Here is a 10,885-nt window from a genome sequence, read left to right as displayed (position 1 = left end):
AGACTGCATACAAACATCAGCCTTTGTTTTTTTTATTTTACCTTTAATACATTCTGAATATACAGAATACACGTTGTAGACACTAAACAAAACATTTGCCTATTTGACAGCATCTCAAAGCCAACACATTAATGAACCTTTCTTTAATATAAAGAATACAGAAATCAAATAAATTAAACTTCAAACTTCAAAGCCATTTACAAACTTTAAATAAATGAGGATGGCAGCATGGGGGTATACTGTCCCGGATGCTAGAGTAGGCCAATTGGTGTAGAAGATGGTCTGACACTGTGCCGATAAGTCAAGGCAGTCCTACAGGACCAGGAGGTGGGCATAGGAGTAGACTAATGGGGCGCACATTGAAGAATAGCTGGAGGAAGAGGTCAATCTCTTGGCTTGTGATGGTCAGGAGCCTTCAGATCTCATTCCTGGTGGACATGAAGCCTCAATATTGTGGTTCCAGCTGTAGCAGCAGAGACAAGGTTCTATGATGAGTTTATTAAGACACGGCACAATGTTCTAAAATGTTCCCACCACTTGACCATCCTGGAAGCCACATCACGCATACGAGACCTCTGGCCTTTGAATCTTGATCTAAACCGTAAAGAACAATGATGAATTAGTGAAGAGCGAGAAGGGAGGCAGAGATACGTAGGTCAGATGGAGAAGACCACGGAGTAGAGAACTGGCCGGATGCTGAAATGGCAACATTGGTTTTCTTGTTAATCTGTACTTAACCCTGGTTTACGGTCATTAGGTTGACATATATATTAGGTCGACATGCATTGGGTTGACCACTGAAGGCTGACATGGCTTAGATCGACCTATGAAATAGGTCGACAGGTTTTGAAGATTGACACAAGCATTAGGTCAACAGTAAAAAGGTTGACATGCCCTAACATCCACTAGGGCATAGTGGGAGAATAGAAAATTGGACCCAAAGCATGGCGAGCGCAGCGGTACAATTTGATGGTGTCCATGGCGACTATGTCGACATCAGGGTAAATGCCATGTCGGCCTAATTCATGTGTCATGTCAACCTAATATTGGTTGACACAATAACCCATGACCTTAACCCTATCTCTAAAGGCAACCCTAACCTAAAGGTAACCCTAGCTCTTAAAGTAACAGTAACCCTAAACCTAATGGCAACACTAATACTTGCTGTATGGCCAACCTAACCCCTAATAATAACCCCTAACCACTTTCCATCCCTAATGATAAACTTAACCCATAAAGCCAAACCTAAAGGTGCCCATACACCGAGCCGATTTGGGCCAATTGGGACAAATCGGGCAGTGAAATCGGCCCAAATCCACTCAGTTTAATGTCCCCTCAGGTCCAATGCATGGTCCCATGCGCATTGGACCCGAGCAGGTGGTCGGACATGCTGGCCGTCCGACCACCCGACCTGGGACCTCCTTCCCATGCAGCATGGGGGCGTGGTCCGGCCAGGGGGTGGTGGCGGGGGGCGGGCAGAGGGGTCCGTCCAACTGGCGGCTGGGAGGCTGGAGCTTGTAGTGGCATTTTGCCGGGCAGCGGGATGCGGCTGCTGAATATTTTGAAATAACTGGCCGGCCGTTGATTGGCTGAGACTCAGCCAATCAATGGCCGGCCAGTCATTTCAAAATATTCAGCAGCCGCACCCACCGCTCGGCAAAATGCTGCTACAAGCTCCAGCCTCCTAGCCGCTTGGACGGACCCCGCTGCCCGCTTCCCCGCCACAACTAACTGGCCGGACCCCGCTGCCCTCCCCCCACCACCGCAGCAGCTCCCCGGGAGAAATACATGCAATAAATTGCATACAAATTATTGCATGTAAAAATGGCACATCAAGTGCCAGCTCGCATGTGAGCCTTCCGGGGAGCTGCCGGGGGTGGGGGCTCTCTGTAATCTGGTCCGACTTGTCCTTAGGACAAATCGGGGACAGTGTATGGGGGTGTTAATGGTAAACGTAACTATAACAATAATGATAAAGGCAACACATGGCAAATAAAATCCTAATGGTGACCCTATAAAACCCTAACCGTAACTGCAACCATTGCTATTATGCCAATGCTAACCATAACTTTATCCGTAACCCTAAAATTAACCTAATGGAAATGTTGGAAATTGGAGGCAAAGGTAAGTTAATTGTATAAGGACATCTATTATCAACAGGTGCTGGACAACACTTCTACAGTTGGGATTCCTGCGGCATTCCTCCCAACAGTCCCAATTACCGCGGGAATGTCCCGGTTTTTAGGGACATTCCCGCATCCCTACCGCGGCCAGCAGTGTCCCGCGGCGAGGGGGGACTGTTGGGAGTCCCCGTCGGCTGCTGAGCAGCAGGGAATAAATGCTGTGTGCATGCGCACAGCGTCTATTCCCACAGCCAGGAGGCTCTGGGTCATGCCCCCATAACGTCAAAACAGGGGCGTGGCCTAACAGGAGAACTGTAAGTATAGGCCACGCCACCTTTAATTAGGCCATGCCCCTGAAATTTCCGACGTGCATCCCTGTGTCCCTCCTCCGTCTCCCTGTAAGTTGGGGGGTATACTGCGGTCATTAGTCCAACATCGGAATCCCAACTGTCAGAGCGTCATACCACACCTATGGGAACTGGGACTAGGTGATAAATATCAGGACTTAGATGAAGACTTGTGCACACACCTCAAGTGTTGGGTCTATGTTGTCCAGGATTGGTGTAAACTGCACTTTATTGTCCACATTCTTCCCAAACACATCTGTAAAAAAAAATGCATATACACAGTCAATTTGTTCAATTAAGTACAGGCAGTACAGATGGTGAAATGGTTAGCATTACTGCCTCACAGCGCTGAGGTCATGGGTTCCATTCCCACCATGGCTCTAACTGTGCAGAGTTTGTATATTCTCCCCGTGCTTGCGTGGGTTTCCTCCGGGTACTCCAGTTTCCTCCCACAATCCAAAAATATACTGGTAGGCTAATTGGTTCCCAACAAATTAACCCTAGAATGTCTGTTTGTGCATGTACAGGTGGTAGGGAATATAGAGTGTAAGCTCCACTGGGGCAGGGACTGATGTGAATGGTCAAATATTCTCTGTAAAGCGCTGCGGAATATGTGTGCGCTATATAATAAACTGTTAATAAATAAATCATTTTTTTATTTATTTTCAGTTTCTTATATGGAGCAGCATATACTGTTGTGCTTTACAATTGGAAAACAACAGTAATAAAACAAACTGGGTAGAAACAAACTGACATAGAGATAGGAGGGCCCTGCTTGCAAGCTTACAATCTATGATCCTCCTGCAGGGTGACACAGACATAGATAATCCATTTGGAATAGGATCAGACAACATAGTACATACCTTCCTCATAACTCTGGGACATGTTTGTGATGCCATGATGGGCATGCCACTCATCTTCTTTATCCTCATACCAACTCTGCTCCTGATTCACGGCAAAGTTATCCCTGGCAACACAAATGTAACACAGTTACACATCTACACCTGATTCAACTTCAATCGGCCGATGGTGCGGCGCTACGCATAAGTATCGGTGACTATACAGATGGAGCCCTTCTCTTCTTTGCCCGGCGCTCGCCAGGACATCCACGCTGGTGAGCGCCGGCGGAGAGAGGGCCTCCATCAGACTAGGGCGCGCGTGCATCTCACGTGCATCCCAGTCTCTCAGCCGCTGGGCGGCATGACACTGCCCGTCTCCACTTCAGGGAGACGGGCAGGGTTAGGGGGGGTTTGGGGCGGTGGTGTGGACCGGCGATGGCGGCGGGGAAGGTGGGGGACAGCGGCGGGGAGCTCCGTCGGAATGTTGTGCATATTACTAGGCTTCTCTCTGTATCACTACCTGTCCTGACCTTTGCATATTTCTGGAGCTACCCTTTGTATTGCTACCTGTCCTGACCTTTGGATATTTCTGGAGCTACCCTCTGTATTGCTACCTGTCCTGACCTTTGCATTGTACTAGGGCACAATTCCCACCATGGCCCTAACTGTGGGGAGTTACAAAAATACAAAAATAAACTGGTAGGTTAATTGGTGGCCAACAAAATTAACCCTAGAATGTCTGTGTGTGCATGTACATGTGGTAGGGAATATAGAATGTAAGCTCTCCTGGGGCAGGGACTGATGTGAACGTTCAAATATTCTTTGTAAAGCACTGAGGAATATGGCCTTTATCCTGGTTCACTAACAAAGGCACTTTCGTTCTCAAATGGACAAAACCATGTGCACTGCCGGATTGGGGGGGGGGGGGGGGGGGGGGGACACAGTCAGATGTAATATGTGCAGAGAGATTTAGATTTGGGTGAGTTATTTTGTTTCTGTGCAGGGTAAATATTGGCTGCTTTAATTTTACACTGCAATATAGATCTCAATATAGAACCCCACCCAAATCGAATTCTCTCTACACAAGTTGCATCTGCCCCACCTGCAGTCCAAATAGTTTTGTCCATTTGACAGAGAATTTGCCTTTGCGCGTGAACCAGAATAAGGGCCTATGTGTGTGCTATATAAGAAACTGTTAACAAATAAATAAAAACTAGGGCTACTCTCTATATCGCTAAATGTCCTGACCTTTGTATTCTACTAGGGCTATTCTCTGTATAGCTACCTGTCCCTACCTTTGTATTCTACTAGGGCTACTCTCTGTATCGCTACCTGTCCTGACCTTTGTATTGTACTGGGGGTACTCTCTGTATCACTACCTGTCCTGACCTTTGCATTGTACTGGGGGTACTCTCTGTATCGCTACCTGTCCTGACCTTTGTATTGTACTGGGGGTACTCTCTGTATCACTACCTGTCCTGACCTTTGTATTGTACTGGGGGTACTCTCTGTATCGCTACCTGTCCTGACCTTTGTATTGTACTGGGGGTACTCTCTGTATCACTACCTGTCCTGACCTTTGTATTGTACTGGGGCTACTCTCTGTATTGCTACCTGTCCTGACCTTTGCATTGTACTGGGGGTACTCTCTGTATCGCTACCTGTCCTGACCTTTGTATTGTACTGGGGGTACTCTCTGTATCACTACCTGTCCTGACCTTTGTATTGTACTGGGGGTACTCTCTGTATCGCTACCTGTCCTGACCTTTGTATTGTACTGGGGGTACTCTCTGTATCACTACCTGTGCTGACCTTTGTATTGTACTGGGGCTACTCTCTGTATCACTACCTGTCCTGACCTTTGTATTGTACTGGGGGTACTCTCTGTATCGCTACCTGTCCCGACCTTTGTTTTGTACTGGGGGTACTCTCTGTATCACTACCTGTGCTGACCTTTGTATTGTACTGGGGGTACTCTCTGTATCACTACCTGTCCTGACCTTTGCATTGTACTGGGGGTACTCTCTGTATCGCTACCTGTCCTGACCTTTGCATTGTACTAGGGCTACTCTCTGTATCGCTACCTGTCCTGACCTTTGTATTGTACTGGGGGTACTCTCTGTATCACTACCTGTCCTGACCTTTGCATTGTACTGGGGGTACTCTCTGTATCGCTACCTGTCCTGACCTTTGTATTGTACTGGGGGTACTCTCTGTATCGCTACCTGTCCTGACCTTTGTATTGTACTGGGGGTACTCTCTGTATCGCTACCTGTCCTGACCTTTGCATTGTACTGGGGCTACTCTCTGTATCGCTACCTGTCCTGACCTTTGTATTGTACTATGGCTACTCTCTGTATCACTACCTGTCCTGACCTTTGTATTGTACTAGGGCTACTCTCTGTATCACTACCTGTCCTGACCTTTGCATTGTACTAGGGCAACTCTCTGTATCGCTACCTGTCCTGACCTTTGTATTGTACTGGGGGTACTCTCTGTATCACTACCTGTCCTGACCTTTGCATTGTACTGGGGGTACTCTCTGTATCACTACCTGTCCTGACCTTTGTATTGTACTGGGGGTACTCTCTGTATCGCTACCTGTCCTGACCTTTGTATTGTACTGGGGGTACTCTCTGTATCGCTACCTGTCCTGACCTTTGTATTGTACTGGGGCTACTCTCTGTATCGCTACCTGTCCTGACCTTTGTATTGTACTGGGGCTACTCTCTGTATCGCTACCTGTCCTGACCTTTGTATTGTACTGGGGCTACTCTCTGTATCGCTACCTGTCCTGACCTTTGCATTGTACTGGGGGTACTCTCTGTATCGCTACCTGTCCTGACCTTTGTATTGTACTGGGGGTACTCTCAGTATCACTGCCTGTCCTGACCTTTGCATTGTTCTAGGGCTACTCTCTGTATCACTGCATTGCATTTTACTATAAGTTATCTGTATTGCTACCTGTCCTGGCGATTTTGGTTGAAAAACGTCCCAGAGAGAGGGAAATGAAGGATCTGTACAGGGGGACAGTCCGAATAATCGGCACCATCTGCCATTCATAGGTTGCAGTGTCCCCTCGGCAGGTGGGCAGATTGGGAAGAGGCCATAATAACTGCTGCTCTGCTCATACTGTAGATGCCATCATAGGCGAATCTAGAATTATGGTAATGTGTGGTCCCAGATCTAGATATAATAGCAGGGGAACCTTTGCGCGGAAGGAGGCATGGCATCACAAAAAGGGGTGTGGTATTACACTTTACACCATACACAGTAAGGCCCATTACACATTTTAGCAAACTCCGTAATACCCATTACACATAAAGCCACACGCCGTAATGCCAATTACACATAAGGCCACACACCATAATGCCCATTACACATTATGCCACACATCATGATGCCCATTACATACTATATAACAAACCGTAATGCCCATTACATATTTGCCACATAAGTGCTGCTTACCTACGTGCTCATTGCTAGGGGGTTCTTGCTTGATGGCACCATAGTACCCATTACACATGATGCCGCACACCATAGTACCCATTACACATGATGCCGCACACCATAGTACCCATTACACATGATGCTGCACACATAATGTCCCTTACCACATGATGCTGCACACATAATGCCCCTTACACATGATGCTGCACACATAATGCCCCTTACACATGATGCTGCACAACCGTAATGCCCCTTACATATTAAGCCACACATTATGCATAATGCCCCCACATACCGCCACTTGTAGCGTCCCTTAAGCAATGCCCCCAAAAGTGCCACTTACTGTAAATTTTTATATGAGCCTTCGCTGCTGATGCAGGGAGAGATGGAAAGCGGTGCAACTGCTTCTATGGGGGGGAGGAACAGAGCGCACCGCAGAGCACGCTCCCACTCCCCTCCTGGTGTCCCCTCTAGCTGAGTGGACATTTGAAATATGGTGCGCGCTGTTGTTGTGCATGAAGTCGGGGGAGCACTCCGGGCGCCGGCACCACATGATTAAGGGGGGGGCAGGCTGAGGTGAAAGCGGGGAGAAGAATTGGAGCGGAAGTTGCAGGGGTGACAGTCATTGACAGCTGGGCAGAGAGCAGGGGGCTGCCCGGCTTTATTCAGAGCACTGCAGGTCACGGCTGTTTGAAATAATACCGCTTTCACAACAGAAAATGCAGGTATTTACCCGGGAATATGGTCCCAGGATCATGCAGCGACATTCCCAGGCTAACCCCTTATACACCAGCCTAGTCCCTGCATTTTCTGGTGTGAGGAGGAGAGACCACTCCCCTCTCCCTACCCCCCTTTAACCAACCGGCTATATCTTCGGAACCAACTGACCCATTTACATGAGACCAGTATCATATTGAAGAACTTTTGAGTTGGCTTCGAATGATTTTGGTCCTGTGAAACTAGGCTGTTTGGTTCCAGAGAAATCTGCCCTCAAAGAACATAAACATATTACATTTAAGAAATGAAAAAAAAAAAAAACAACACAGTTTAACCTCAATATCCCTGGAACCAATTAACCCATATGGATCCAGCCTGGTATCAGATTGAAGGCCCAGCGATTTGGGTTCGACTGAGATCAACCTCGAGCTTCAGTGATGCCAAAGGGGGAACTGGCAGCCGTTGAACTGGGTGGGGGTCGGAATTAGCGGGTCCCATGTTATCCTATAGGGAAAACGTTCCAGCTTTGCCTGGCAGTATCTCTGGAAAGCCCCATTCCTCAGCTACAAAATGGGCTAATGGGTGGTCCTGTGCACCCCCGGACCACCCCCTAGATTCGCCTATGGTTGCCAGTGATCACTACCAGGGAATCAGAGGCGGGAAAAGATCCCCTAAAGTGTTAGAATAATTTTGGGAGTTGTGAGTACTAACTCATACTCAGAGTGCCTTGGAAATGATACAGTACTTGATTCAATGACAGAATCTCTTACATAACTTATTCCCAGAATCTACAAATCTGCTAATTGCTCACCGCTTTTCTTCTTTGCCCCATTTAAAGATGTAGAATAGAATCAGAGCAATTGCAATAAGGAGGATAGCGATGGATGCACCAATCCCCCCATAGACGCCCGCCTTCAGCAGTCTCCCCTGGCATTTGGTGGACGTGTAGATGTATTGGTCGGTCTTTGGACAACTGTAAAAAAAGGAGTCATACGATAACACAATGAAAACATTGCTCATCAGCAGGGGAGGCTACAGAGGAGGGGCTGCAGTGTACTTCAAAATTCAAACAGGGGAGCCACGCCCACTGCTACCAACTGCCATTCCAAACTGACTCACTGGCAGTGGGCGTGGCTCCCCTTTTTAAATCCTGAACTGTGCCGCAACTCCACCTCTGGATTAGCCCCTGCCCATCAGTAAAATACAAGGACATGGTATTTGGAATGATAGAGCACATACCTCCCAACTTTTGTGCTGATGGCGAGCGCCCGAAAAGGGGGCGGGCGTATGCAAATGAGGGTGCGGCTTATGCTAATTAGCTGCAGCCTCATTTTCATACAAGAATAGACGCTGTGCGCATGCTATTCTATTAGATTGGGGGGTGTCCCAACTGCCACCCCCCGCAGCGGGACAATGCCTGCCGCGGGTGGGACAGCGGGACAGGACCCGAAAATCGGGACTGTCCCGCTGTAATCGTGACAGTTGGGAGTTATGAGAGCAGGTCATATGCAAATAAGCCTCTCCTAATGGATTAGCCCGTTATAGGTAATGCATCTTCCCTGGTATTAATGCAATATTTACCTGCAGCCAGCGTACCCAGGTTTCTTTGAGGGTATACAGTTATTCGGAAGAAAAGTACAATGGCAGGCACAATGTTGACAGAGACAAAAGGTCAACAGAAGATTAACGATAACATGGAAAAGTTTTTTGGGGGGGCTTGAACTGAGTCTCAGGAATGGTATCACACTCGCCGAGGCGTCAAGGAAGGGAACGCCCAGCCAGGGGAAAGCCCAGCTCTCTATGGGTATCTCATGAAAATGCTGCGAGTATACGCAGCAGAGATGGGGCGTTCTTGAACGAAGCGGATCTTTTGGACCGAACACTTAAAAGAGTGAGTCGCCGATCCACAAAAAAAAAGGTGAACCGTCATTCATTAACTTTGATTTTTTAGTTGATTATGGGCCAACCACCCGCACGATGGTGCTTAGTAAGTCAAGTCCAGGGGAAACCTCACGAGAGCTACCAACCTCTCGTGAGATTTTATGCTTCATTATTACGAAATGATCCCTTTTTCCCCCAAAGCAAGCCGCCGACCCGTCCAAAAAGATCCGGATCTTTATACGGATTGCTCGCTGGATCACAGCTCTTTTTAGAGACCCGTTTTGCCCATCTCTAATAACGCAGCCTATCGACCAGGTCTGAATCAGGCCCTTATGCTGGCCACACATCAGACCAACTTTCATCCAACTATCCAACTAGTTGATTAGATGGAATAAAAAATATGGTACTGGATGGGTTTGCGCACAAACCCAGGAAAATAAACAAAAACATTCAGTAACTTTAACGCAATCAAACAGATCAAACGACATTACTTTGTCTGAGTGACACATTTTCGGACCAAATTACTGAATTACAAATTACATTTGCTCCCATCCGGTACCATAGTTTTATTCCATCCAACCAATTAGTTGGAAGGTTGGATGAAAGTTGGTCTGATGTGTGGCCAGCATTAGACAGGTCACTGGAACAACAACAATGACCAGGAACGCACACTGGGACAGAGGCTCTCAGAGGCATGGGCATGGCTGCACTGACTCCGAGATAAAGGGGAAGGGATGCAAACAAGGCCAATCACAAGAGAGCAGCCTGAGCTCAGGTAACAAGCTATTTCATCACAGCTGAAGCTACAGAGCTAGAGCACACACATAGAGGCGTGATTACTCCAGCTGCGCAGAGCAGAGGCACTGAGCCCATACACGCTCCGTTTTAAAGCTCCGTTCTGTACTTTTAAAGTACACATCGTATCGGATCGCATCCCTAGTGCATGCAGTGTGCATGCACAGCGATCTGATACGATGTGTACCTAGTACAAAAAGTACGTGCAGCACATACTTTTTGTACCGTACTATGTGATGCGCGGGAGCGCGCATCGCATAGTACAGAACGGAGCCGGCGAAAACGGAGCGTGTATGGGCTCCTTTACTGAAGCTGATTACAGCAGCTGTAACTGCTGACTAACAACAGCCAGTGCTGATAAGGAATCACTTACAGGCAGCGTGGACCAGTCACTGGCTGGATTTGGCAACTTCCATCGTTACAAAATAGTTTGTTCTTGTTCTTGGATTCGGGGTCACAGTCAGACACACAGAGCACTCCTTCTGCACTGTCCACTGCAGTAAAGAACGCTTTAAGATCCTCTGCAACATTCTTCCTGCAGATTTCTGCGAAAGCAAATTAGACAGGTTTAGCAATAATGAACTCCAATCTTAGTAAATGTACCCCATAGCGTGCATGCTTTCAGAGTCTGTGTGCTCACAGTCACACTATACATGCATACCTCCCGACATGACCCTCTCCAGGAGGGACACAATGCTCTGTTTCGGGACTTCCCTCTTCATTTATTACTACC

The 10,885-nt window shown here is 47.7% G+C and overlaps 1 long non-coding RNA gene across 1 annotated transcript; it reads right to left on the bottom strand.

The window, feature by feature from the left end:
• Positions 1-3,347: 3,347 nt before the first annotated feature.
• On the bottom strand, positions 3,348-10,636 carry LOC146072837 (uncharacterized). Its single transcript, XR_014473244.1, has 3 exons — positions 10,526-10,636; positions 8,288-8,449; positions 3,348-3,437 (listed from the first exon to the last, which is right to left on the bottom strand). It is a non-coding gene; the product is annotated as an uncharacterized LOC146072837 (long non-coding RNA).
• Positions 10,637-10,885: the final 249 nt, after the last annotated feature.

The sequence above is a fragment of the Crinia signifera genome, chromosome 4 (genome assembly GCF_055691185.1).
Source record: "Crinia signifera chromosome 4, ASM5569118v1, whole genome shotgun sequence".
Classification (NCBI taxonomy): Eukaryota; Metazoa; Chordata; class Amphibia; order Anura; family Myobatrachidae; genus Crinia; species Crinia signifera.
This window is presented reverse-complemented; position numbering and strand designations above follow the sequence as displayed.